General features: G+C 37.8%; 1 pseudogene; it reads right to left on the reverse strand.

Moving 5' to 3' along the window:
• Nucleotides 1-823: 823 nt before the first annotated feature.
• Nucleotides 824-24488, reverse strand: LOC118966995 (cytochrome c oxidase subunit 1-like; annotated as a pseudogene).
• Between the last annotated feature and the right edge of the window lie 597 nt (nt 24489-25085).

Below are 25085 nucleotides of genomic sequence, written 5' to 3' on the forward strand. Positions count from 1 at the left end.
AGAAGAGTTAAGATTGTTGACATGATTGTAGGAGAGACATACTCCATGTTTAACTTAAAAGGTTAATGCTACTAGCTTCTTAATGATCTTAGAGTATAGATATAGATCAGTGTTCTAATATCTTCTATGGGACTAGTTCAAGGACAATTGGCATAAAGCTGTGATTTCAGCTGCAGATTTCTGAGCACTGTTCATAAAACAGACCTGATTGGGTTGATATTATAGTTGTTTGGTTTAATCGTCCAGGAATAGTATCTGTTTTTATACCTAAAGTTGGAACTGCTCAAGAGTGTAAGACATCTTCTGATGAAATAAGTATTGGAATTGTTATCTCTATAGGTAGTAAAAGTCAATTATCTACTTCCAAAAGTTGTAGTTCACCTGGTTTTAAGTCTTCTGAAGGGACTATGTAAGATTCAAAATTTAAATCCTCATAATCTGTGCGTTCATAGCTTCAGTCTCATTGATTGCCTATTGTTTTTACAGTTAGTGAGGGGTTGCTCATTTCATTCTATTATGTAAAGAATATGAAATGAAGACGAGACAGTAAGGATAAGAATAATTGTAGGCAGGACAGTTCAAATAGTTCCGACCTCTTGGCATCTATTTTACTTGTATGTATTAGTTTTGTTGTTAGTATAAGTGAAATAAGGAAGAATTAAGAAAACAACTGTCAGTGTATGATTATGAAAATGAAGTAACTCTTCCATAATAGGGGATGTGGCATCTTGGAAGCCTAATTGAAAGGGGTATGCTAGAGAAGCATAAAGGGCTTAAGCCTGTAATTTAACTTTGACAAAGTTATGTAAATTTTACTAATACTTCAGTAATTGAGAAAGGCACAGAGGTTATGATATTGGCTTGAAACCATTTTGGGGGGGTCCATTTCCTCCCTTTCTTGCTTATTCAAATTTACAAAGGCAGGTTCTTCAAATGTGTTGTAAGGTGACAGGCAGCCATTCAAGAATAATATTAGTTAACTCTGTTATGTGCACTTCTCACTTAGAAGTGGAAGCTTCTCAGGTTATGAAAATTGTAACAGCAGTCAATGAGATACATGACCCTATAGATGATACAGTGTTTCATGTTGTGTAGGCATCTGGATAGTCAGAATAATGTTGTGGTATTTCTGAAAGTCTGAGGAAATGTTCGGTGAAAAGTTATATTAATACCTACAAATATAATTGTAAAGTGAATCTTTGCTAATGTGGGATTAAGAGTATATCCTGAAAATAAAGAGAATCATTGTACAAAACCTCCTATAATGGCAAAAACTTCACCTATAGAGAGTACATAGGGGAGGTGGGCTATTACATAAGAAGCATTGTGAAGAACACTATCTAATGGTGAGTTAGCTAATACAATACCAGTTAGGTCCCCTACTGTAAATAAGAAGATAGAGCCTAGAGCTCATAGTATGGCTGGAGAGCATTTTACGTTTCCACCATGCAGAGTTGCTAATCAACTAAATAGTTTTACACCTATAAAGACTGCAATAATTATAGTAGCTGATGTTAATAGGCTAAGCAAAATAATGCCATAATAAATAATAAAAACATAACTAGGAAACTGGAAGAGCCATAAAATTTTACCTCTAAAATCAGGAACAGAGCAATTTTTCTACTTCCAAACAACATAGTACTGTAAATCAGACTCGGTTCAATTAGACAAAAATAGGGAATAAAAGTCATCAAAATCAGAAAAGTAGTGATATTTTCTTGATGGTAAATAAAGAAAACCCTAAATACTGTATTTAAATGTAGTTTAATACTACAGTTACAACATACAAACAAAATATAAAATTCACTTGCATATCTATAAACTAACGATCAATTATCTGAAAATAAAATTCGGAACTTTATCTCATTTTCAATAGCATAAAAATACAGAACTAAGGAATAAACCTAAAAAACATAACAAAAGATACATACTTTGAAAACTGCAAAATAATGAGGAAAGAAATTAAACTTGAAAAATAAATGGAAAGACATTCTGTATTCATGGTTGAAAGATACTGTTAAAATGTTCACATTATTAAAAGTGGTCTAAATACTCAATGTAAATAATCAAAATCATAGTGGCATTATTTACAGAAGTATTTAAAAACATCTAAAATTAACATAGGACCACAAAAGAGCCTGAACACCCAATGGTCTTGATAAAGAACATGACTCAAGGGCATCACACTTCCTGGTTTCAAAACATATCACAAACCTACATGAATGAAAACTACATGGTATTAGTATAAAGAAAGACATTGGTAAATGGAACAGAACGGAACACTAAGAAATCCATGCAGGATTTTCACTGGATAGTATTGAATTTGGTTGACAATTTTGGGGAATAATTGACATCCTAATGACACTGTCCTTCTAATCCATGTATATCACATGTATGTTTTGATATTTAGCCTTAGTGTCCTCTTAGAAATGCTTCAAATGTTTTAATGTAAAACTCTTGCATGTTTTTCATGTTGGTTCATAAATATTTTTCATGCTTCTGTAGTGTTTCATTTAATGTTCCAATTATTTATTTGGACATAAAAATACACTTTATTTTTTAATATTGACTCTTATACTGCTGTCTTGCCATGTTTTTGTCCTAAATCTAGGAGATAATTTTGCAGATTGTTTTGCACTCTGTGTGTAAAATAACATTTGAAAATTCCAACCATTTTGCTTTTCCCTTTCTGACCTTTAGGCCTTTTTTTTTCATTAAGCATCCAAAAACGTGGAAAGGTAATGTTAAGATCTGGCATTCTTCCCTTGTTCCTGAATTTTGGTGGAAAGCATTTATTCTTTCACAATTACATGTTAAGTAGGTGCTTTTAATAGGATGATAAATTTTCCTTCCATTCCTAGTTATTTATTATTATTTAATTTTGGTTGTTGGATTTTGTCACTTACTGAGATAATAATATATATTTTTCAGTCCATTGATTTTGAATACTGATCCGACATTTAATTCATCTATTGCTGCTTTCAGGTGTCAAAATATTATTGAGGATTGTTGTTCATATGTTCATTGGGGATAGTTGTAATAAAATCTGTTCTAAGAATACTACTTTTTTATTTCTGGTATCAGGATTATTTTGAAATTGAATAATGAGAATAGTATAATACCCTCATATTATTGTTTCTAAAGTCATAGATTAGCACAGTTTCTGAACTATATTTTCCATATAATTGACAGGTAAAAACATCTAGCATGAGATTTCCTTCATTGTTTAAAGTATCTGATTACAAATGCAGTAATACAGTTGGGAAGGCTATTCCTAGTCTCTATTTCTTCCTGAATTAGTTTTACCAAGTCTTGTTTTTCAAGAAATATTTCTATATTTAAAGTGTCAGATTTGTTAGTGTACTGTTGCTATAGTAATTCCTTATTATCCGTTTAACATCTGAGCATTTATGATGATATTCATACTTATATTTTTTCTCTACTTTTACACATATTTATTGCTAATTTGATTGTTTCAATGACATGAATCTTAGAGGTTTTTACTTCTTCCTATACATTTTTGCAAATATCATTATTATTTTCTGCCTCCAACACACGTTAGATAATCTTGCTCTTTTTTCTAGCTTCTTAAAGTAGGAATTTAGATGATTGAGTTGAACATTTCTTGAAACTTGGAGAAAAGATGGCTGAAACCACCTCTACATACATATCAAGGAAACAACTATGCAAATGCAACTATCTTTGAAAATGACCTGAAGACTTCAGAAAGGATATCTACATCTGGTGAAGAAAGGTAAAGTGGCAGAGCTACAATCAATCTGGACCAAAATCTTTCTGCCATCCCAGCTCAGAAGGAAGAGGAATGGGGATGGGATAAGCACTCTGGAGTCCTGCACTCCTGGCACTGGAGATCTCTGGGAATATGACTCCACATTGCATTGGTCTTTGGTAATTAATGGGGCTGGATACCAGGGAGAGTTGGAGTAGTCTCGGAGGCTGAGACTCCATTCAACTTGTGGAGGACAGACACTCCATCAGTCCCTCTGAGACCCAACACAGGAACAGCAGTTTGTAAGATTTACCAGAAGCAGGAAGTGTGACAGAGTGATGGAGTTCCATAGGGGCACTTGCTGGAAAAAGAAAGGCACCTGGATTATGTTTTCCCAGCCTTCACTTATCCTAACTTGTCAGGCATTCATGGGAGTCAGCTCCAAGTGCTCCATCTCTCTCCGTGGTGGCTCAGCCTCAAAGCACAGTTCCCTGCATACTCACCCTGCTCAGCCATCAGTGGTCAGACTTTACTGCCTGGAAGGTAAAGGGAGGACACATTCCCATCTTTCCCAATCCTCCTTCAGCCCAACTGGTGGGGTGATGGTGGGAGCCAGATGTAAATTCCCTCACTGGCTTCTTAGTCAGGTGGAGGCACTTCCCTTGCAACTTCTCCACCTGATCTACTTGGCCCAGCAGCCTTCCAACTTTTCTGCCTTGAATGTGGAGGGAGATCACTTCCCAGGTTTTCCCAGCCTTCCCTCAGCACAAATGCTTGGGGCCTCATGGACAATAAACCTCAACTTCCCTCATCCCTTTCTAGAAGTACAGCTCTCCAGTGGCTCTCCCCTGTGCACCAGCCATGACCTGCCCACCTGGCCCTGTGCAGCCTCAATTGCTGACCAGCATGTAGAAGGCAGCCCCAATGACACCAAACCACAGTAGAAACACCTTACAGCATGCAAGGGCAGCGAGGTGACCTATCAGCCTCTGTGGAAAGAGATTAGTCACCGACTGCAGACAGGCAGAAAGGAGGTACCGCCTATGACTCTCAGAGCAACTGTGGCCATGCCACAAAGAAAAACCAGGCACTGGTGAGCAAAGAGTCTTGAGTTTCTGGGTACCACCTGAGTACTTCTTCACAAATCCATTACTTTCTTGACCAGTAACATAGCTCATTTATCTAATACAAAGGAAGAAACACAGAAACACAGAAAGAATGAGGAGACAGAGGAATATGTTACAAACAAAAGAAAAAAGAAGACAACAGAAAAGACTGAATGAAATGCAGATTACCAAATTCTTGATAAAGATTTAAAAGTGCCATTTGTAAAGATGCTCACAGACGTGGGGAAAAGAATTGATGATCCCAGTGAGAACTTCAACAAAGAGAAGATTTAAAAAAAAATCACTGAGGCTGAAGAATACAACAACTGACATGAAAAATACAATGGAGGGAGTGAATAGTAGATTGCTGCAATAGAGTGGACAATCAAAGAGATCGAAATTAGAGAACAGGAAAACAACAAGTGGAGGAAGAAAGACAAAGGATTCCTAGAGAGAAGGTTAATACAATTGTTCAAAAATTAATTAAGGAATACACAAAAAAAATGCAGATTATGATATCTAATGCATAAAGTGTGGAAGAGAACAAAGAAAAAATAAACGTACCATTAGATTGCTTTTGAAAAAGAGTAATCAGCAGTTTAAGATAGACTGCTATATAATAAGGAAGCTATCTTGAACTTTTGATAACCACAAAACTTTAGCCAACAATACACAAATAAAGAGAAATCCAATCACAACCCTAAAGAAATTCATGAAATAACCAGAGTATAAGAGAGGAAAAGGTAGAGAGAAGACCTATAAAAACAACTATATAACAATTAATAAAATGACAGTAAATATGTATCAGTAATTACATTAAATGTAAATGGCTAATGCACCAATCAAAAGACAAAGAGTGTCAGAATGGATAAAAAAAACAACGTCTATTTTTATGTTTCCTACAAGAGACTCATTTCAGACCCAAAAACATACACACACTAAAGTGAAGGGATGGAAATAGCTATTTCATGCAAATAAAATATGGAATAGCATTACTTATATCAGACAAAATGGATTTCAAAACAAAGAAAGTAATAAGAGTCAAAGAAAACCATTACATAATGATAAAGGGGCAGTTCAAGAAGAGGATATAATCATAAAATATCTATGCACCCAATATAGGAACACCTAAATACATGAAACATATACTAACAGAATTAAAGGGGAAATAGACTGCAACACATTCATTTTAGGAGATTTTAACATATCACTCACATCAATAGATCAACAAGACAATAGATCAAGGAGAAAATAAGGAAATAAAGGCACTGAACAATAAATACATTAGATCTGATGGGCTTAACAGATATCTACAGAACATTCCACCCAAAAGCAGAAGGATACACATTTTTTGCAGGTGTACATGGAATGTTTTCCTGAATAGATCACATAATAAGGTGCAAAAAGACCTTCAATAAATTTAAAAATATTGTAATTGTATCAAGCAGTTTCTCAGACCAAAATGGTATGAAGATAGAAATTAATGACACAAAGAAAACACAAAAGCCCACAAACACATGGAGGCTAAACAACATGTTCCTAAATAATCAGTGGATCTATGAACAAATTAAAACTGAGAACAAGAAATACATGGAGACAAATGAAAACAAAAATTCAGCAGCCAAAAATCTGTGGGATGTACTGAAGACAATACTAAAAGAAAAGTACATAGTAGTACAGGTTTACTCAAAAAACAAGAACACCACCAAATAAACAGTTTAAACTCACAATAAGGAAAATAGGAAAAGAAGAACAAATGGAGCCCAAAGTCAGTAGAAGGAGGGACATAATAAAGATCCACACAGAAATAAACAAAATTGAGAAGAATAAAACAATAGAAAAAATCGACGAAAAGACATATGTAGCCCTATGTTTATTGCTGCATTATTTGCAATGGACAGGATATGGAAGACACCAGTGTCCATCAATAGATGAATGGATAAAGAAGATGTATATATACACAAGGAAATAGAAAAGAAAAGAAAAGAAAAGAAAAGAAAAGAAAAGAAAAGAAAAGAAAAGAAAAGAAAAGAAAAGAAATCCTTCCTTTTGCAACATGAATGGATGTAGAGGGTATTATGTTGATTTAAATAATCCAGGCAGAGAAAGACAAATGCTATATGATTTCACCTATCTGTGGAGTATAAAAACAAAGCAAATCATGAGGAACAAAATAGCAATAGACTCATAGACACCAAGAAGGAACTAGTGGTTATGAAGGGCAAGTGTGGGGGTGGGGAGGAAAGGATAAGGGGTATAATAATTTTCAATCCCAATATAAGTTGGTCATTCATGATTCTTTAACATCTTAATATTTTGGTTGATAATAAACACACTAGACAGTGTGAGGATTTAATAATATAGGAAACTGTTGAACTACTGTGTTGTATATTTGAAATAAAAATGATTGTATACTGATAACACTTTAATTTAAAAAGTGAACCCAGGAAAATATTTTTTATAATGAACAGATGCTAAGAGAGTTGTCAGACATCTAGAAATGAAAGAATATTCACATAATAGTGGTCCCAGAAAGACAAGAATGAGACAAAGAAGAAGAAAGTCTCTTTGAAGAAATAATAGCTGGAAACTTCCCCAATCTGGTGAAGGAAATAGACACCCAGATACTGGAAGAACATAGAGCACTTAACAAAAGGGCCCCAGGAAGACAACACCAAGACATAGAGTTAATTAAAGAGGCAAAGATTAAAGATGAAGAAAACCTTAGAAGTAACAAGAGAGAGGCAGACAGTTGGCTATAAGGAAAACTCCCTAAGTCTTTCAGTATATTTTCCATAAGAATTTTTACAGTACAGAGAGAGTGGCACAAAATACTCAAACTATTGTAAAGGAAGAACCTACAACCAAAAATTCTCTACCCAACAAGGTTATCATTCAGAATTGAGAGAGAAATGATGAGTTTCCCACATAAATGAAGCTTAATTCACCAACAATAAACAAGACTTAAAGGATGTGATAGAGACAATATAGATGGAAATTTTCTTAAGCCTCTTCATCAGTGAAAATAAACCTAAAGTAAAGGCAGTAGACCAATTACTTGCTAAACAAGAATGAAGAAAACAAAACTAGTGAAATCAACTATACACAAATCAGTCAAGGGATACACACATATGTAGACTATGATGTCTTATACATAAACTATAGAGGAGGAAATAGAATAAAAAAGGCAGACTTTTATATTGTGTTCAGAATATAGTAATGATCAAATTAATATAGATAGCTTTCTATATAGGAAACTATCTATGTCTCTTATAGTAACACAGACTTAAAGCCAATAACAGACATGCAAAAATATTGTTTTATAAGAAATCCAAGTGTAACTAAAGAAAGCCATCAAACAACAAGATTATAAGATGGGAAGAAAACAGCAGAGTGGAATTACAAAAACCACTGGAAAACAATTACTAAAATGGCAATAACTAAATACCTATCAATAAGTACCTCAAATATAAGTAGGTTAAATGCATTAATCAAAAGACAGGATAGAAGGGTGAATAAAGAAGCAACACCCACCTATATGCTGCCTAGAAAAGACACATCTCAGAACTAAAAACATGCCTAGACCGAAAGTGAAGGGAAGGAAAAATATACTTCATGCATATAATAGGGAGAAAAATGTGGTGTACTTGTACAAAATTGATTTCAAAACAAGCAAAATGAGACAAAGAAGAACATTACATAATGATAATGGGATCAGTCCAACAAGAGGACATAATAATCACCTGGGTACCCAACGTAGGAGAACCTAAGTACATAAAACAAATACTAACTGACTTAAAGGGAGAAAAAGCAGCATAATTATGTTACGGGATTTTAACACCCCACTTACATAAATGGATAGATCATCCAGATAGAAAATAAATAAGGAACAGAAGCATTTAATGACACATTAGACCAGATGGAGTTAGCAGACAAATACAGAAAGCATACACCCAAAAAAGAGCAGTATATACATTTTTCTCATGTACACGTGGAACGTTATCCAGAAGAGATAACATAAGACACAAAAATTCCTCAGTATTTTTAAAAAGATTAAAATTGTATCAGTCACCTCTGATGACCACAATGTCATGAAGCTAGAGTAAAATTACATGAATAAAACCAAAATACACACATACACACAAATATTCAGAAGCTAAAATACATAGCATGATTCTAAATAATCAATGGATGAGTGGTCAAATCAAAGAGGAAATTAAACAATATATGTAAGCAAATGAAAACAAACACACTGATTCAAAATATGTGGGAATTTGCAAATGCAGTTTTAAGAGCAATACATGCCTACTTTAAGAAATAAGAACAATTCCAAATAATCTAAACCCACAATTAGAGATAGAAAAAAAAGAACAAACAAATCCCAAAGTTAGCAGAGAGAGTGACATAATAAAGAGCAGAGCAGAAATAAATTACATAGAGAATAAGAAAATAGAAAAAAGTCAATGAAACTAAGCATGGGTTCTTTGATAAAATAAAGAAAATAGAGAAACCCCTAGGCAGACCTATCAAGAATATAGAAGGGATGACACAAATAAACGAAATTAGAAGTGAAAAAGTAGTAACACCTGACACCACAGTAATTCAAGCAATTATGAGAAGTCCATGAAAAAGTTGAATGATGATAAATGGGAAAATCTACAGGGATTGGACAAAGTCCTACAAACTTATAACCTTCCAAGACTGACCCATGAAGAAACAGAAAATATGGCCATAGAAATTTTGATATACATTCCACTGAAGCTGTAGATATTAATTCTTACAATCCATTAACATAAAATGTCTTTGCATTTACTTGTAGCATATTGAATTTCTTTATCCATGTCCCAAAGTTTTCAGTGTATAGGGCTTTACCTCTTTGGTCAGATTTATCCCCATGCATTGTACTATTACTGATGCAGTTGCAAAGGGATTATATTTTAAATTTCTAATTAATTTTCTTAGAATATAGGAATGCAACAGGTTTTTGAATGTTGGTTTTGTGTCCTGCAATTTTGCTGAATCAATTCATAACTGATTTTAACTTAAAATAAATTTATCAGGTATAATGACATATAATAAACAACAGATTTATAATGCAAAATTTTCTGGTTTAGAGACGAAACAAAAAATAAGACTACATACTACATGGGTTCATTTACATATTATTCAAGTAAATGCACAAACACTTCCATTGCTTAAAGTTATATAACTGTGAAAACTATTAACCAGAGCTTCTCTTTCCTTATTTCTTATTGTGATGTGGAATAATAAATGTAAATCAGGTGAATGTTGTTAGGAATAAACAAAATTGTTAGAAATATTTGGTGAATGTAAGATTTCATGCATAAGGAGTATATGTACATATACTATGTGTGCATTTGTAACTTTCTATTTCACATAAATGCAGTTATAAATGCACATATGCATATTTACACATACAACAGACTCATTAACAATTATATCTTTTCTCTTGATAGGATATTTGAAAGAAATTTGGAGAAGATAGAAATAAATAGAATGAATGTTTGACAACATGGAATTTAAGAAGTTAAATTCAGACACAAAGATTTAAAACAGAATGGATTAACTTTGTTTTAGTTATGATAACTTTTTCTTTTAGTTCACAAAGGTTCCAAGTCAAACTAAATTTATATTTAAGCAATGGGGAATTCACTATACCAGCCAGTGTATCAGATCTTCAAAACAACTTTAGACTTTTTTTCTTTCAGTAAAGGTTAGATTTCAAAATGCCATTACCTAAAAGAAGCTAAATGGATTAGCTAAAATTCAATTTCCTCAAAAAAAAAAAAGGTATTGGATGAATATTTGTATTGCATTTCTATTAGTGTTGTAACAAATTATTTCCCTAGTGGTAAAAGAAAACAATTTAATGTTTTTACTGTTTTGGAGGTCAGAAGCCTGAAATTAGCATCAATGGGCTAAAATAAAGGTGTCTGCAGGGCCCAGTTTCTAATGGAAGCTCTGGGTAAAAATCTGTTTCCTTTCCTATTCCATTTTTCTAGTGGCCACCTGCTTTCCTTGTCTCAGTGACCTTTCTGCATCTTCAAATCCAGCAATATTTCATCATCATATCTATCTCTGATTCACACTATTTTACCTTCCTGTTCCACATTCAGAAGAGTATCATGATTATATTGGTCCCACCTACATTATTATGGCCAATTTTCTTAAGGTCAGCTTTGTTCCATTTGCTACTTTATTCTCCCACTTACTATAAAATTAACATATACAAAGTTTCTAGGGATTTGTAATGTGGAAACCTTTAATACACTCTTAATTCTTTTATAAATACTAAATCTGGAGGGGCAGAGCCAGGATGGAGGCATGAGTAGAGCAGCAGAAATCTCCTCCCAAAACCACATATATCTATGAAAATATAACAAAGACAACTCTTCCTAAAATAGAGACCAGAGGGCACAGGACAACATCCAGACCACATCCACACCTGCGAGAACCCAGCGCCTCTCAAAGGGGGTAAGATACAAGACCCAGCCTGGAGAGTCCCGAGCACCCCTCACCCCAGCTCTGGCGGGAGGAGAGAGGTCTGAGCGGGATGGAGAAGGAGCCCAGGACTGCTGAACACCCAGCCACAGCCATCTGGACGAGAGCACAGACACAGTGCATGTGCAGGGCTCTGGATACTAGACAAACAGGGAAGCAAGAATGGTGAGTAGGTACTGGAGGCTGGCACCAGAGAACAAAAGAAAAGCGAGTGGCCATCTTTTTGTTGTTGTTGTTGTTGTTTTGTCGTGGTGAGTGCTTTTTGGAAATCTTAAAGTGACAGGGACCCCAAAACTAGGGAAACAGGGAGCAAGACCAGCGAGCAGATATTGGAGACAGGTGCCAGAGAAAAAAAGAAAGGTGAGCGACCACCTTTTTTTCTTTTTTTCTTCTCTTTTTTTTTGACGAGCACTTTTTGGAAGTTTTAAAGGGGCACGGTGGGACACTTAGTCAAGAGGTAGGGAATCTGGGGATCTCTGGGCACTCTAATACCCTGGGCTGCAGGGAGCACAGAGGCTCCTTAGGAGATAAATAACCTCCCAGCCACTCCCCCTCCAACGCAACTCCACCACATTGGAGTAGCAGCCCAAGCCAGGCCATGCCCACAGCAACAGTGGAGATAAACTCCATAGCAGCTGGGCAGGAAGCAGAAGCCCTGTCTGCATGCAGCTACCCAGCAAAAGCCACTAGAGGTCGCTATTATCCCAGGAGGTAAAGGCCACAAACCAACAAGAAGGGAAGTTCTTCCAGCTGCCACTAGTCCCAACTCTGCAAACTATTCCTATCACCATGAAGAGACAAAATTACAGGCAAACCAAGATCACAGAGACACCAGAGAAGGAGACAGACCTAACCATCTTCCTGACAAAGAATTCAAAATAAAAACCATAAACATGCTGACAGAGATGCAAAGAAATATGCAAGAGAAATGGGATGAAGTCTGAAGGGAGATCAGAGATGCCAGAAAGGAGATTACAGAAATGAAACAAACTCTGGAAGGATTTATAAGCAGAATGGACAAGATGCAAGAGGCCATTGATGGAATAGAAACCAGAGAACAGGAATGCATAGAAGCTGACATAGAGAGAGATAAAAGGATACTAAAGAGGCTAACCTTGAACCTTTGGTAACCATGAATTTAAAGCCTGCATTGGCAATAAGTACATATCTTTCAATAGACACCCTAAATGTAAATGGACTGAAAGCACCAATCAAAAGAGAGAGTAATAGAATGGATAAAAAGGAAAGACCCATCTTTATGCTGCTTACAAGAAACTCACCACAAACCCAAAGACATGTACAGACTAAAAGTCAAGGGATGGAAAAACATATTTCAGGCAAACAACAGTGAAAAGAAAGCAGAGATTACAGTACCAATATCAGACAAAATAGACTTCAAAACAAAGAAAGTAACAAGAGATAAAGAAGGACACTACATAATGATAAAGGGCTCAGTCCAACAAGAGGAAATAACCATTCTGAATATATATGAACCCAACACAGGAGCACCAGCATATGTGAAACAAATACTAACAGAACTGAAGGGGGAAATAGACTGCAATGGATTCATTTTAGGAGACTTCAACACACCACTCATCCTAAAGGATAGATCCACCGGGCAGAAAATAAGTAAGGACACACAGGCACTGAACAACACAATAGAACAGATGGACCTAATAGACATCTATAGAACTCTACATCCAAAAGCATCAGGATATACATTCTTCTCAAGTGCACATGGAACATTCTCCAGAATAGACCACATACTAGCCCAGAAAAAGAGACTCAGCAAAATCCAAAACATTGAAATTCTACCAACCAATTTTTCAGACCACAAAGGTATAAAAGTAGAAATAAATTCTACAAAGAAAAAAAAACGCTCACAAACACATGGAGGCTTAACAACATGCCCCTAAATAATCAATGGATCAAAGAACAAATTAAAATAGAGATAAAGGAATATATAGAAACAAATAAGAACAACACAAAGCCCTAACTTCTGTGGAACGCAGTGAAAGCAGTCCTAACAGGAAAGTACATAATGATCCAGGCACACTTGAAGAAGGAAGAACAATCCCAAATGAATAGTCTAACATCACAATTATCGAAATTGGAAAAAGAAGAACAAATGAGTCCTAAAGTCAGCAGAAGGAGGGACATAATAAAGATCAGAGAAGAAATAAACAAAATTGAGAAGAAAAAAACAATAGCAATAATCAATGAAACCAAGATCTGGTTCCTTGAGAAAATAAACAAAAATAGATAAACCTCTAGCCAAACTTATTAAGAGAAAAAGAGAATCAACACAAATCAACTGAATCAGAATTGAGAATGGAAAAATCATGACAGACTCCACAGAAAGACAAAGAATTATTAAAGACTACTAAGAAAACCTATATGCCAGCAAGCTGGAAAACCTAGAAGAAATGGACAACTTCCTAGAAAAATACAACATTCCAAGACTGACCAAGGAAGAAACACAAAAGTTAAACAAACCAATTACGAGCAAAGTAATTGAAACGGTAATCAAAAAACTACCCAAGAACAAAACACCCAGGCAGGACAGATTAACCTCGGAATTTTATCAGACACACAGAGAAGACATAATTCCCATTCTCCTTAACGTTTTCCAAAAAATAGAAGAGGAGGGAACACTCCCAAACTCATTCTATGAGGCCAACATCACCCTAATACCTAAACCAGGCAAAGACACCATCAAAAAGAAAATTACAGAAAAATATCCCTGATGAATGTAGATGCAAAAATACTTAATAAAATATTAGCAAACTGAATTCAAAAATATATCAAAAGGATCATATACCATGACCAAGTGGGATTCATTACAGGAATGCAAGGATGGTACAACATTCAAAAATCCATCAACATCATCCACCACATCAACAAAAAGAAAGATAAAAACCACATGATCATCTCCATAGATGCTGAAAAAGCATTTGAAAAAATTCAACATTCATTCATGATAAAAACTCCCAGCAAAATGGGAATAGAGGGCAAGTTCCTCAACATCATAAACCCACAGCCAACATTATACTGAACAGCAAGAAGCAGAAAACTTTTCCTCTGAGATCGGGAACTAGACAGAGATGCCCACTATCCCCACTGCTATTTAACATAGTACTGGAGGTCCTAGCCACAGCAATCAGACAAAACAAAGAAACACAAGGAATGCAGATTGGTAAAGAAGACGTTAAACTGTCACTATTTGCAGATGACATGATATTGTACATAAAAAACCCTAAAGACTCCACCCCAAAATTACTAGAACTGATATCGGAATACAGGGAAGTTGCAGGATACAAAATGAACATATAGAAATCTGTATCTTTCCTATACACTGAAAATGAAGCAATAAAAAGAAAAATCAGGAAAACAATTCCATTCACAAATGCATCAAAAAGAAAAAAATACCTAGGAATAAATCTAACCAAAGAAGTGAATGAGCTATACTCTGAAAACTACAAGTCACTCTTAAGCGAAATTAAAGTGGACACTAACAAATGGAAACTCATCTCATGCTCGTGGCTAGGAAGAATCAATATCGTCAAAATGGCCATCCTGCCCAAAGCACTAAACAGATTGGATGGAATCTCTATCAAATTACCAGCAACATTCTTCAATGAACTGGAAAAAATAATTCAAAAATTCATATGGAAACACCAAAGACCCCGAATAACCAAAGCAATCCTGAGAAAGAAGAATAAAGTAGGGGGGATCTCACTCCCCAACTTCAAGCTCTACTATAAAGCCATAGTAATCAGGACAATTTGGTACTGGCAGAAGAACAGAGCACAGACCTGTGGAACAGACTAGAGACTCCAGACATTAACCCAAATATATATGGTCAATTAATATTTGATAAAGGATCCATGGACATACAATGACGAAATGACAGTCTCTTCAACAGATGGTGCTGGCAAAACTGGACAGCTACATGTAGGAGAATGAAAGTGGACCATTGTCTTACCCCATATACAATAGTTAATTCAAAATGGATCAAAGACCTGAATGTACGTCATGAAACCATTAAACTCATGGAAAAAAACATAGGCAAAACCTCTTAGACATACACATGAGTGATGTCTTCTTGAACATATCTCCCCAGGCATGGAAAACAACAGCAAAAATGAACAAGTGTTACAATATTAAGCTGAAAAGCTTCTGTACAGCAAAAGACACCATCAATAGAACAAAAAGGAACCCTACAGTATGGGAGAATATATTTGTAAATGACAGATCCGATAAAGGCTTGATGTCCAAAATATATAAATAGCTCACATGCCTCAACAAACAAAAATCAAATAATCCAATTAAAAAATGGGCAGAGGAACTGAACAGACAGTTCCTCAGAAAAGATATACAGATGGCCAACAGACAGATGAAAAGGTGCTCTACATCACTAATTATCAGAGAAATGCAAATTAAAACTACAATGAGGTATCACCTCACACTAGTAAGGATGGCTGCCATCCAAAAGACAAACAACAAATGTTGGCGAGGCTGTGGAGAAAGGGGAACCCTCCTACACTGCTGTTGGGAATGTAAATTAGTTTAACCATTGTGGAAAGCAGTATGGAGGTTCACCAAAATGCTCAAAACAGACTTACCTTTTGACCCAGGAATTCCACTCCTATGAATTTACCCTGAGAACACAACAATCAAGTTTGAGAAAGACAGATGCACTCCTATGTTTATCGCAGCACTATTTACAATAGCCAAGAGTTGGAAGCAACCTAAATGTCGATCGGTATATGAATGGATAACGAAGATGTGGTACATATACACAATGGAATACTACTCAGCCATAAGCAGAGGGCAAATTCTACCATTTGCAGCAACATGTTTGGAGCTGGAGGGTATTATGCTCAGTGAAATAAGCCAAGTAGAGAAAGAGAAATACCAAATGATTTCACTCATCTGTGGAGTATAAGAACAAAGGCAAAACTGAAGGAACAAAACAGCAGTGGAATCACAGAACCCAAGAACTGACTAACAGGTACCAAAGGGAAAGGGACTGGGGAGGATGGGTGGTTGGGAGGGATAATGTGGGGGGGAAGAAGAAGAGGGGTATTAAGATTAGCATGCATGAGGTGGATGAGAGAAAGGGGAGGGCTGTAGAAGACAGAGAGGACAAGTGGTGATTCTAAAACACTTTGCAATGCTGATGGACAGTGACTGAAAAGGGGTTTATAGGGTAGACCTAGTATAGGGGAGAGCCTAGTAAACGTCATATTCTTCATGTAAGTGTAGATTAAAGTTAACAGAAAAAAAGAAAGAGAAGGGTGATTACTCCCTGATAGGATAAAACTAACTGTAAATCAATGATTAATGCATGCTTTAAATATCCTTAATTTTGATCATTTATAGGGTGTCAGATGACTGGCTATGGATGTACATTTTTCTGATAATATTCCTTTCTCTTAAAAAAAAAAGCAGTTCCTGTGTGGTGACCTCCAATGAGTTCTACAGAATGGTATAGAGTGTTGGCAAAGGGTCTGTTTGTGTTTATACAGAGGATCAAAGCCTAATTTGGCTACCCTGAAAATGAACTAAGATATGATATGAAGAAGAACTTCCAACATCAGCACTCTCTTGAAGTGACATACCAGAAGATGATCATCAGAAAACCTCAACAAAGATCCAGGTGATGCTGCAGTTGTAGCTGAATTCATCCCACCGGTTCCTGGACTTGCCATTGGAATGAAGAAGGAGATATCTAAGCTGGCCTGTGCATACAGTAAAACAACAAATCTGACTGGATCTATACTGTTGGAAGTCAACCAAGAATTAGGAGGAGTGCAAGTTGTAGAGCTCCAAAATCTTACAACTACAGACTATCTAATGTTAAAAGAACATATGGGATGTGAACAGTTCCCAGGAATGGGTTGTTTTAATTTGTCTGATTTCTCTCAGACTGTTCAAGTACAGTTGGACAATATCCATTATATCATAGACAAATTTTCACAAATGCCTAGGGTCCCTGCCTGGTTTTATTGGCTTCACTGGAGATGGCTAGTAATTATAGATCTGATTTGTTATGTAACTGTATTCCTATTATGTTAATGTGTGTGCGCAATTTAATTAGGAGTTTAAAACCTACACATGCTTAAGTTACTCTACAAGAAGATATGTCAAAGAAATAATCAATAGTCCCATGTTTTCTTCCATCTGCTACCTCTCTAGCTTTTCTTCTTCCTTCCTAATTACAACCCTTAAATTGAATTCATGCCTCATATTGAATTCACTGAGTATTATAACTCCTCCAAGTGGTAAAGATACCTCGAGACAAGTGCTGGGCATAGAAGCCACAGGGCATAAATCTGCAAAGAAGTAAAAAGCTAACTTTACATTTCCCTTTATGGCCCCAGAAGATGACTGGTTAGCCAGAGACGGGTAAGATTCCTCAACCTAAGACAGGCACAGTCACACGGAGGCCATCAGGTGAGAAATTGGGGATCAACAGAGGTGAGGCTTACAACCTCACCCCCCTGTTTTGAGAAAAATCTTCTGCATCCGTGCATGTATTATTGCCCTTGTCTAGCTTGGATTAACACATAGTCTACAGGCACACACCTGATCATCTACATTTGCTCTCTTACAACACTAAACTATGTTTTCTACCTTTATGTGGCATCTACCTACCTCTTCAGCATTTTACTTAAAAAATAATAATAATAAAGGGAGAAATGTGGGATTCACATATAAATAAGGTATAAAAATCAAACGAATATTCATATTTAACCTGATTGTTTATAGTTCATAATGAGTGATCAAAACTGAAAGTTTTTGTGATGACTGCCCTTGTACTGTTCACCATATAAGAATTTATTCACTAAGTAAGAATTTGTTCACCACATAAGAACTTGTTTGTTATGCTTCAGAAGATTGGAGACTGACGAGAATTAGGATGGGGATGGATTAATGATTGTGCATTTTGCATTGACTCCCCTATACAGAATTTTATTGTTGCTAACAACCATTTGATCAATAAATATGAGAGATGCCCTCTCAAAAAAAGAAAATTAAATCCGGCAATATCTATAAAATGCTAAATTCAAGTTATATGGCATCAATTACATAAACATATGTCTTATGATCAAATATTTCATAATATGGGGAAAACTGTGACAGTTCATAACTTTGGTGTAAGTATGAAATTCCTATTATAGCAAAAGTGTTATGAAGCCAAGAAGTGTTGTGCCAACGGTTCCAAAGGAACTTAGTTCTATTGTTGAAAAAGGAAATGATTTTCTGGAGATTTCAGAGGCTGTGTTCCCAGCATGAGAAAATGTTTGGATGACCCATGGGAACTGGTGAAGACAGGTTCCTCAGTCTTACTCAAAGAATTGTTTACTCAGATTTGAGCTAAGGTGCTGTATTTAGACCCTCTGGAAGGGAGAAGAGTTCATGGAGGAAGTTTTAAAAAACTTATTTCAGCTGACTTCTAACCTGATTTCTTGAGAACAGAAAATTAGTAGGAAAATTTCCTTTCTGCCCACAGAAGTTTTCTTCAAGGGAATCATGTGCTTAAGGGATGAAACAACATGAGGGAAATGTGCCTAATAAGTGGACAGGGAACTGTAAATATAGCCTTATCTCTTATCTCTCAGTGGGCATAATCTGGTTGGGGCATATTTAATTTTGTATTTCCTTTGATTACTATTATTGTTATTAGTATCTAAGTCTTACAAGGGACAGTTGCTTCACTCCTTTCTGCTGTATTGACTGTGGACAGAGCTTCTGTCTCTATTATCTACCACTGAGGAAAGAATACAGACTTGTATCTGGAGACCTTCCTTTCCAAGAGCCCATCCAGGTGAGTGAAGACCTGTGAAAATGTGGGCCAAACACCTTTACCTGTATTCACCTGTGAACCAAATCATCTTATCCCAGAGGCAAAAGATGACTGTGTTATATAGCTTGCTTAATTAATTAATTAATTAATGTTTTTATTTGTGATGGTGAAAATAGAAGTAAACTTTGAACTCAGATCACAGGGGTCATTGCTGACCACAGTGATAGTAAGGAATCCAATTAGAAGAAAGAATGGTAATTTGAAAGTGCTTACAGTATAAGCAGAACATATCCAGGGAGTTTTGTTGTTAAAGGGAGTAGGAACATAGAATGTTAGTAATGAAAGGATATACACTGAAACAATTGGGACAGTTCTATTATATTTTTAATGTGGGGTTTATCCAAATGTTTCCATATTGGTAAGAACGATCAAGACCAAGGGACTCCTTATGAATGTTACATTACAACAGTAGTTCTTGAGACATACATATCACAGTACCTTCTTTCATTGTGGTATTCAAGTGAAAAAATGTAAAAATGGGTGTGTTAATGAGATTTACATTTCATTTTCATTTCTTATTTCATTTTCTGTGAGTGTTAATATATGTGTTAGTTACTTTTAAATTCTTAATTAAAATTTAAAGGAATTAGAAATGCAATAGAAAGTAATGTAACTGGATGGAAAGGAATGGTATTTAATTGAAATGTAATATAATTTTAATGGAATTGAAAAGAATGAGATATACAGAAATGGATTGAAATGGAACTGAATTGCAATGAAATATACAGAAATGGAATTTAAAGGAATGAAATGGAATTTAAAGGAGTGGAAATTGATGGAGGGATATTGAAAATGGAATGGAAAAGAATGGGAATGGTTGGAAAAGAATGTAAATTGAAAGGAAAGGAATGAAAATGGATGGAAAATAAGAGAAAAGAATATAAATGGAATGAAAATAGAAAAGAAAAATAAATGGAATGTACAGAAACAGTAATGGATGGAAATGGAATGAATGGAAAGGAATGAAATGGAATTTACAGAAAAGGAAATGGATGGAAAGGAATTGGAAATGGAACGGAAATTAATGGAATGCAAATGAATGGAAAAGAATGGACGTAGAGAAGGACAGGGAATGGGATGTAAAGGAATAGAAATAGATGGAGAGAATGGAGAGAAATGCAATGAAATCAAATGGGATGGAAAGGAAATGGAACGACATGTAAAGGAATTGAAATTGGGGAGAAAATGTCATTGGATGGAAAGGATTGGAGTCTAACTGAAATGGAATGGAATTTAAATGGAATTGAAAGGAATGGAAATGGAATGTGAACTAATGGAAAGGAATGAAAATGGTGGAAAGAAATGGAATCAAAGGAAATTGAATGGAATCGAAGGAATGTAAAGGAATTGGAAATGGAATTGAAAGAAATGGATTTGGATGGAAAAGAATGGAGTTCAGTTGAAATGGAATATAATATGAATGGAATTGAAAATAATGGAAAAGGAAAGGGAAAGAATGAAATGGCATTTTAAAGGAATGGAAATAGAATGGAACAGAATAGAAACGGAGACAGAAAGAAAAGGGAAGGAAATGGAATGTGAAGGACTGCAAATGGTGGAGATGGAATGGAATGCAGTGGAAACCACTTTCCCTTTCTTCGCTCTCTGTCTGTTTCTTTACTTCCTTTCTCATTGTCTTTTTCTTTCTCTGCTCCCTTCCTCCTTCCTCCTTCCTTCCTCCTTCCTCCTTCCTTCCTCCTTCCCTTCTCCTTCCCTCCCTCCTTCCTCCTTCCCTCCCTCCCTCCTTCCTTCCTTCCCTCCTTCCTCCTTTCCTTCCTCCTTCCCTCCCTCCTTCCCTCCTTCCTTCCCTCCTTCCCTCCCTCCTTCCTTCCCTCCTTCCCTCCTTCCTTCCTTCCTTCCCTCCTTCCTCCTTCTTTCCTTCCTCCTTCCCTCCCTCCTTCCTTCCCTCCTTCCTTCCCTTCTTCCCTCCCTCCTTCCCTCCTTCCTTCCCTTCTTCCCTCCCTCCCTCCCTCCTTCCTTCCCTCCTTCCCTTCTTCCTTCCTTCCTTCCCTCCTTCCTCCTTCTTTCCTTCCTCCTTCCCTCCCTCCTTCCCTCCTTCCCTCCTTCCCTCCTTCCTCCTTCCTTCCCTCCTTTCTTCCCTCCTTCCCTCCCTCCCTCCTTCCTTCCTTCCCTCCTTCCCTCCTTCCTTCCTTCCTTCCCTCCTTCCTCCTTCTTTCCTTCCTCATTCCCTCCCTCCTTCCCTCCTTCCCTCCTTCTTTCCTACCTTCCTCCTTCACTCCTTCCTCCTTCCTTCCCTCCTTCCTTCCTTCCTTCCTCCTTCCTTCCCTCCTTCCCCCCTTCCCTCCTCCTTCCTTCCCCCCTTCCTCCCTCCCTCCTTCCTCCTTCCCTCCTTCCTTTTTTCTTCCTTCCTTCCCCCCCTCCTTCCCCCTTCCCTTCCCCCTTCCTTCCTTCCTTCCTCCTTCCCCCCTTTCTTCATCCCTTCCCTCCTTCCCTCCTTCCTTCCTTCCTTCTTTCCCTCCTCCCTCCCTTCCTTCCTTCCCTCCTTCCTTCCTTCTTTCCTTCTTTCCCTCCTTCCTCCCTTCCCTCCTTCCTTCCTTCCTCCTTCCTTCCCTCCTTCCTCCTTCCCTCCTTCCCTCCTTCCCTCCTTCCCTCCTTCCCTCCTTCCCTCCTTCCTTTTTCCTTCCTTCCCTCCTACCTTCCTTCCTCCTTCCTTGCCTCCTTCCTTCCTTCCTTCCTCCTTCCCTCCTTCCTTCCTTCCTTCCCTCCTTCCCTTCTTCCTTCATTCCTTCCTCCTTCCCTCCTTCCTTCCTTCCTTCCTTCCCTCCTTCCCTCCTTCCTTCCTTCCTTCTTTCCCTCCTTCCTCCCTTCCTTCCTTCCCTCCTTCCTTCCTCCTTCCTTGCCTCCTTCCTTCCTTCCTTCCTCCTTCCCTCCTTCCTTCATTCCTTCCCTCCTTCCCTCCTTCCTTCCTTCCTTCTTTCCCTCCTCCCTCCCTTCCTTCCTTCCCTCCTTCCTTCCTTCTTTCCTCCTTTCCCTCCTTCTTCCCTTCCGTCCTTCCCTCCTTCCTTCCTTCCTCCTTCCTTCCCTCCTTCCTCCTTCCCTCCTTCCCTCCTTCCCTCCTTCCTTCCTTCCCTCCTTCCTTTTTCCTTCCTTCCTTCCCTCCTACCTTCCTTCCTCCTTCCTTGCCTCCTTCCTTCCTTCCTTCCTTCCTCCTTCCCTCCTTCCTTCCTTCCTTCCCTTCTTCCTTCCCTCCTTCCCTCCTTCCTTCCTTCCTTCTTTCCCTCCTTCCTCCCTTCCTTCCTTCCCTCCTTCCTTCCTCCTTCCTTGCCTCCTTCCTTACTTCCTTCCTCCTTCCCTCCTTCCTCACTTCCTTCTTTCCCTCCTTCCTCCCTTCCTTCCTTCTTCCTCCCTTCCTTCCTTCTTCCTTCCTTTCTTCCCTCCCTCCTTCCTTCCTTCCTTCCTTCCTTCCTTCCTTCCTTCCTTCCTTCCATTACTAAGGTTAAAGGAGACCTTTCTTACTATATAACAGTCTATCCTAAATTGCTGATTCCTTTTTAAAGCACAGACTAGAGGTGTTTTCCCCCTTATTCTTCTGCCTCCACACTTTATATATTAGGTTACATATTCTGCCTCTTTTGTATGTCCTTTGATTTTGTGAGTAGTTTATTTAAATTCATACTTTCTTGGTAATGAATTGGTCTCCTACCTTTACTGTGCACTTGCTTTCTCTACTGAAAGCTGTTTAGCTTTACGGACATTTCCATCTACAGCACTCTAACATGTTGGTAGGTAGGCCTGGCTTACTTCTGAATTCACTCTTGGTGAATTCCTTCAACTCTTCTTTTACCGAAAATGTTTAATCCCAGCCTCAAATGTATATATTGCCAGGTGGAGTGTTCTTCAGTGGCAGTCCTTTTGTTTCATTAAATTAGGTATATCATGCCCCTCCCTCCCTTCTGGACTGCAGAGTTTCTCCTCAGACGTCTGCTGAATAGTCTGATGGGGTTTCCTTTGTAAGTAACCTTTTTTCTCTGGCTGCTTTCAATACTGTCTCCCTGTACTTGATCTTCACTATTTTAATCATTTTATGTCTTGGTGTTGTCTTCCATGCGTGCCTTTTGTTAAGGTCTTTCTGTACTTCGCTGACCTAGTTCCTTTCCCAGACTGTGGAAGTTTTCAACAGTTTTCTCATCAAGGACAATCTCTATCCCTTTGTCCCCTTTTCTTCTTCTGGTACCCTACTATGTGAATATTGTTCCATTTGAATTAGTCACAAGTCTCTCATTAGTTTTTCATTCCTAGAGATATTTTTCCCCTGTTTTTCAGCTTCATTGTTTTCATTTCCCTAAATTCCCAAATATCATTTACAACTTCTTGAACCTGTGAAAGTCTGCTATTAATTATCGCCATTGTATGTTTCATCTCAGATAATGTATTTTTCACCTCTGAATGGTTCTTTTCCAGGCTTCTATCTTTTTGTTGAAGTCCTCCCTGGGATCTTGAATAGTTTCCTGTAGATATATGAGCACGTTTATGACTTTGTTCTTTTAAGTCTTTATCAAGAAGATGGATGATTTGTTTCAGTCAGCCCTCTTTCTGGTGTTATATCTCATAGTACTGTTTGGAACATTTTCTTCTGCCTCCTCTTTTTTCCAGATTCTGTGTTTTTTCTTACAGAGTAAAGCTTTATGGTGGGGGCACCGTGTAGTGCCCTGAAGCTCAGAACACTTTACTTTCCAATGCAGGAACCTAGCTGTTGGTATGCCCTGGGCAAGGATGCATTTCTTTCTGGTTTGTACTGGTCTTATTCTTTGTGAGCACTTTGCTTTGGTTGTGCCTTTGTGATGAGTGCAGAAATCTGTGCTAGAGTTGCAGTTTCTGGGGCTGCCCTCTTCCAGGCCTGCAGCAGTTATAGGGCTTAAGTGTTAATGGGGTGTGTGGGCTGGTGTGTGTGTCTTCTCAGTCCCATTGCATGGGATTCAGCATCCCCGTGGAGGAAGAAGCTTCTGGGTTGGCTCCTGCAGACACTTTCCCAGCTGGGCCACAATGGAAGAAAGAAAACTTGAGGGTCTACCTTTGCCTTTGTGTCACCAAAGTCTGACACCAATGCTGGATCACGTGGGCCATCAGCTGGGAGAAGCCTCGGGGCTCTGCCACTGTAGTTGCTGTGGTTGGATTTGCCATCTCCCTGGACTGCAGCAATGGCAGAGGCCACAGGCAGGCAGGAGCAAGTGCTTGCCAGGAGGAAGGAGCTTCTGGGGATGGCTATCACAGGCACTTCCTCAGCTGTGTCACACATGGCTGAGAAATCTGGGAGGGTCTCCTGCTGCTTACCTGGCAGCAAAGTCTGACACGCTGGTGGGACAAGTGTGCCTTCTGTAGACCACATGGGCAGGGAGGAGTCTTGGGGCAGTATTGTCCGTGAGGAGGTTGGAATATCTGGAGCTGGTGGTAGTTCCCAAACTGCTGGGATAGGGAGGTATTGTTTGTCTGCCCTTTCTCCTGAGCAGAGAGCTCTGTCTAACCCTCACCTCTCTGTCACCCCTCCCACTGTAGGGAAGTCTTTCAAATTGCCTGCTTTGCATTTGTCTCAGGGGTCGGGTAGAGCATGCCTGTTCTCCACAAACAGCGGGAATCTCAGCTGTCCAGAATGTTCCACCTGTCTTTGTTGTCTAGCCCCACTAATCACCAGAGCACCATGAAATGTGGGCTCATGCTACCAGGGGTCAGGTGTTCAGTGATACTAGCCTCATAGTCCCTCCACACTCTGTTCCTCTTCCTCCCGATCTTGGGTTTGCACTTTAACCTTTTCTGTGAGGTCTTCTCTTCTCCCCAAGATGTAGGTATTCAGTTCTGCCATCATCAGGTCATTTTCAGGATTAGTTGTATTTTCTGT

Source organism: Manis javanica, chromosome Y, assembly GCF_040802235.1.
Source record: "Manis javanica isolate MJ-LG chromosome Y, MJ_LKY, whole genome shotgun sequence".
NCBI classification, from domain to species: Eukaryota; Metazoa; Chordata; class Mammalia; order Pholidota; family Manidae; genus Manis; species Manis javanica.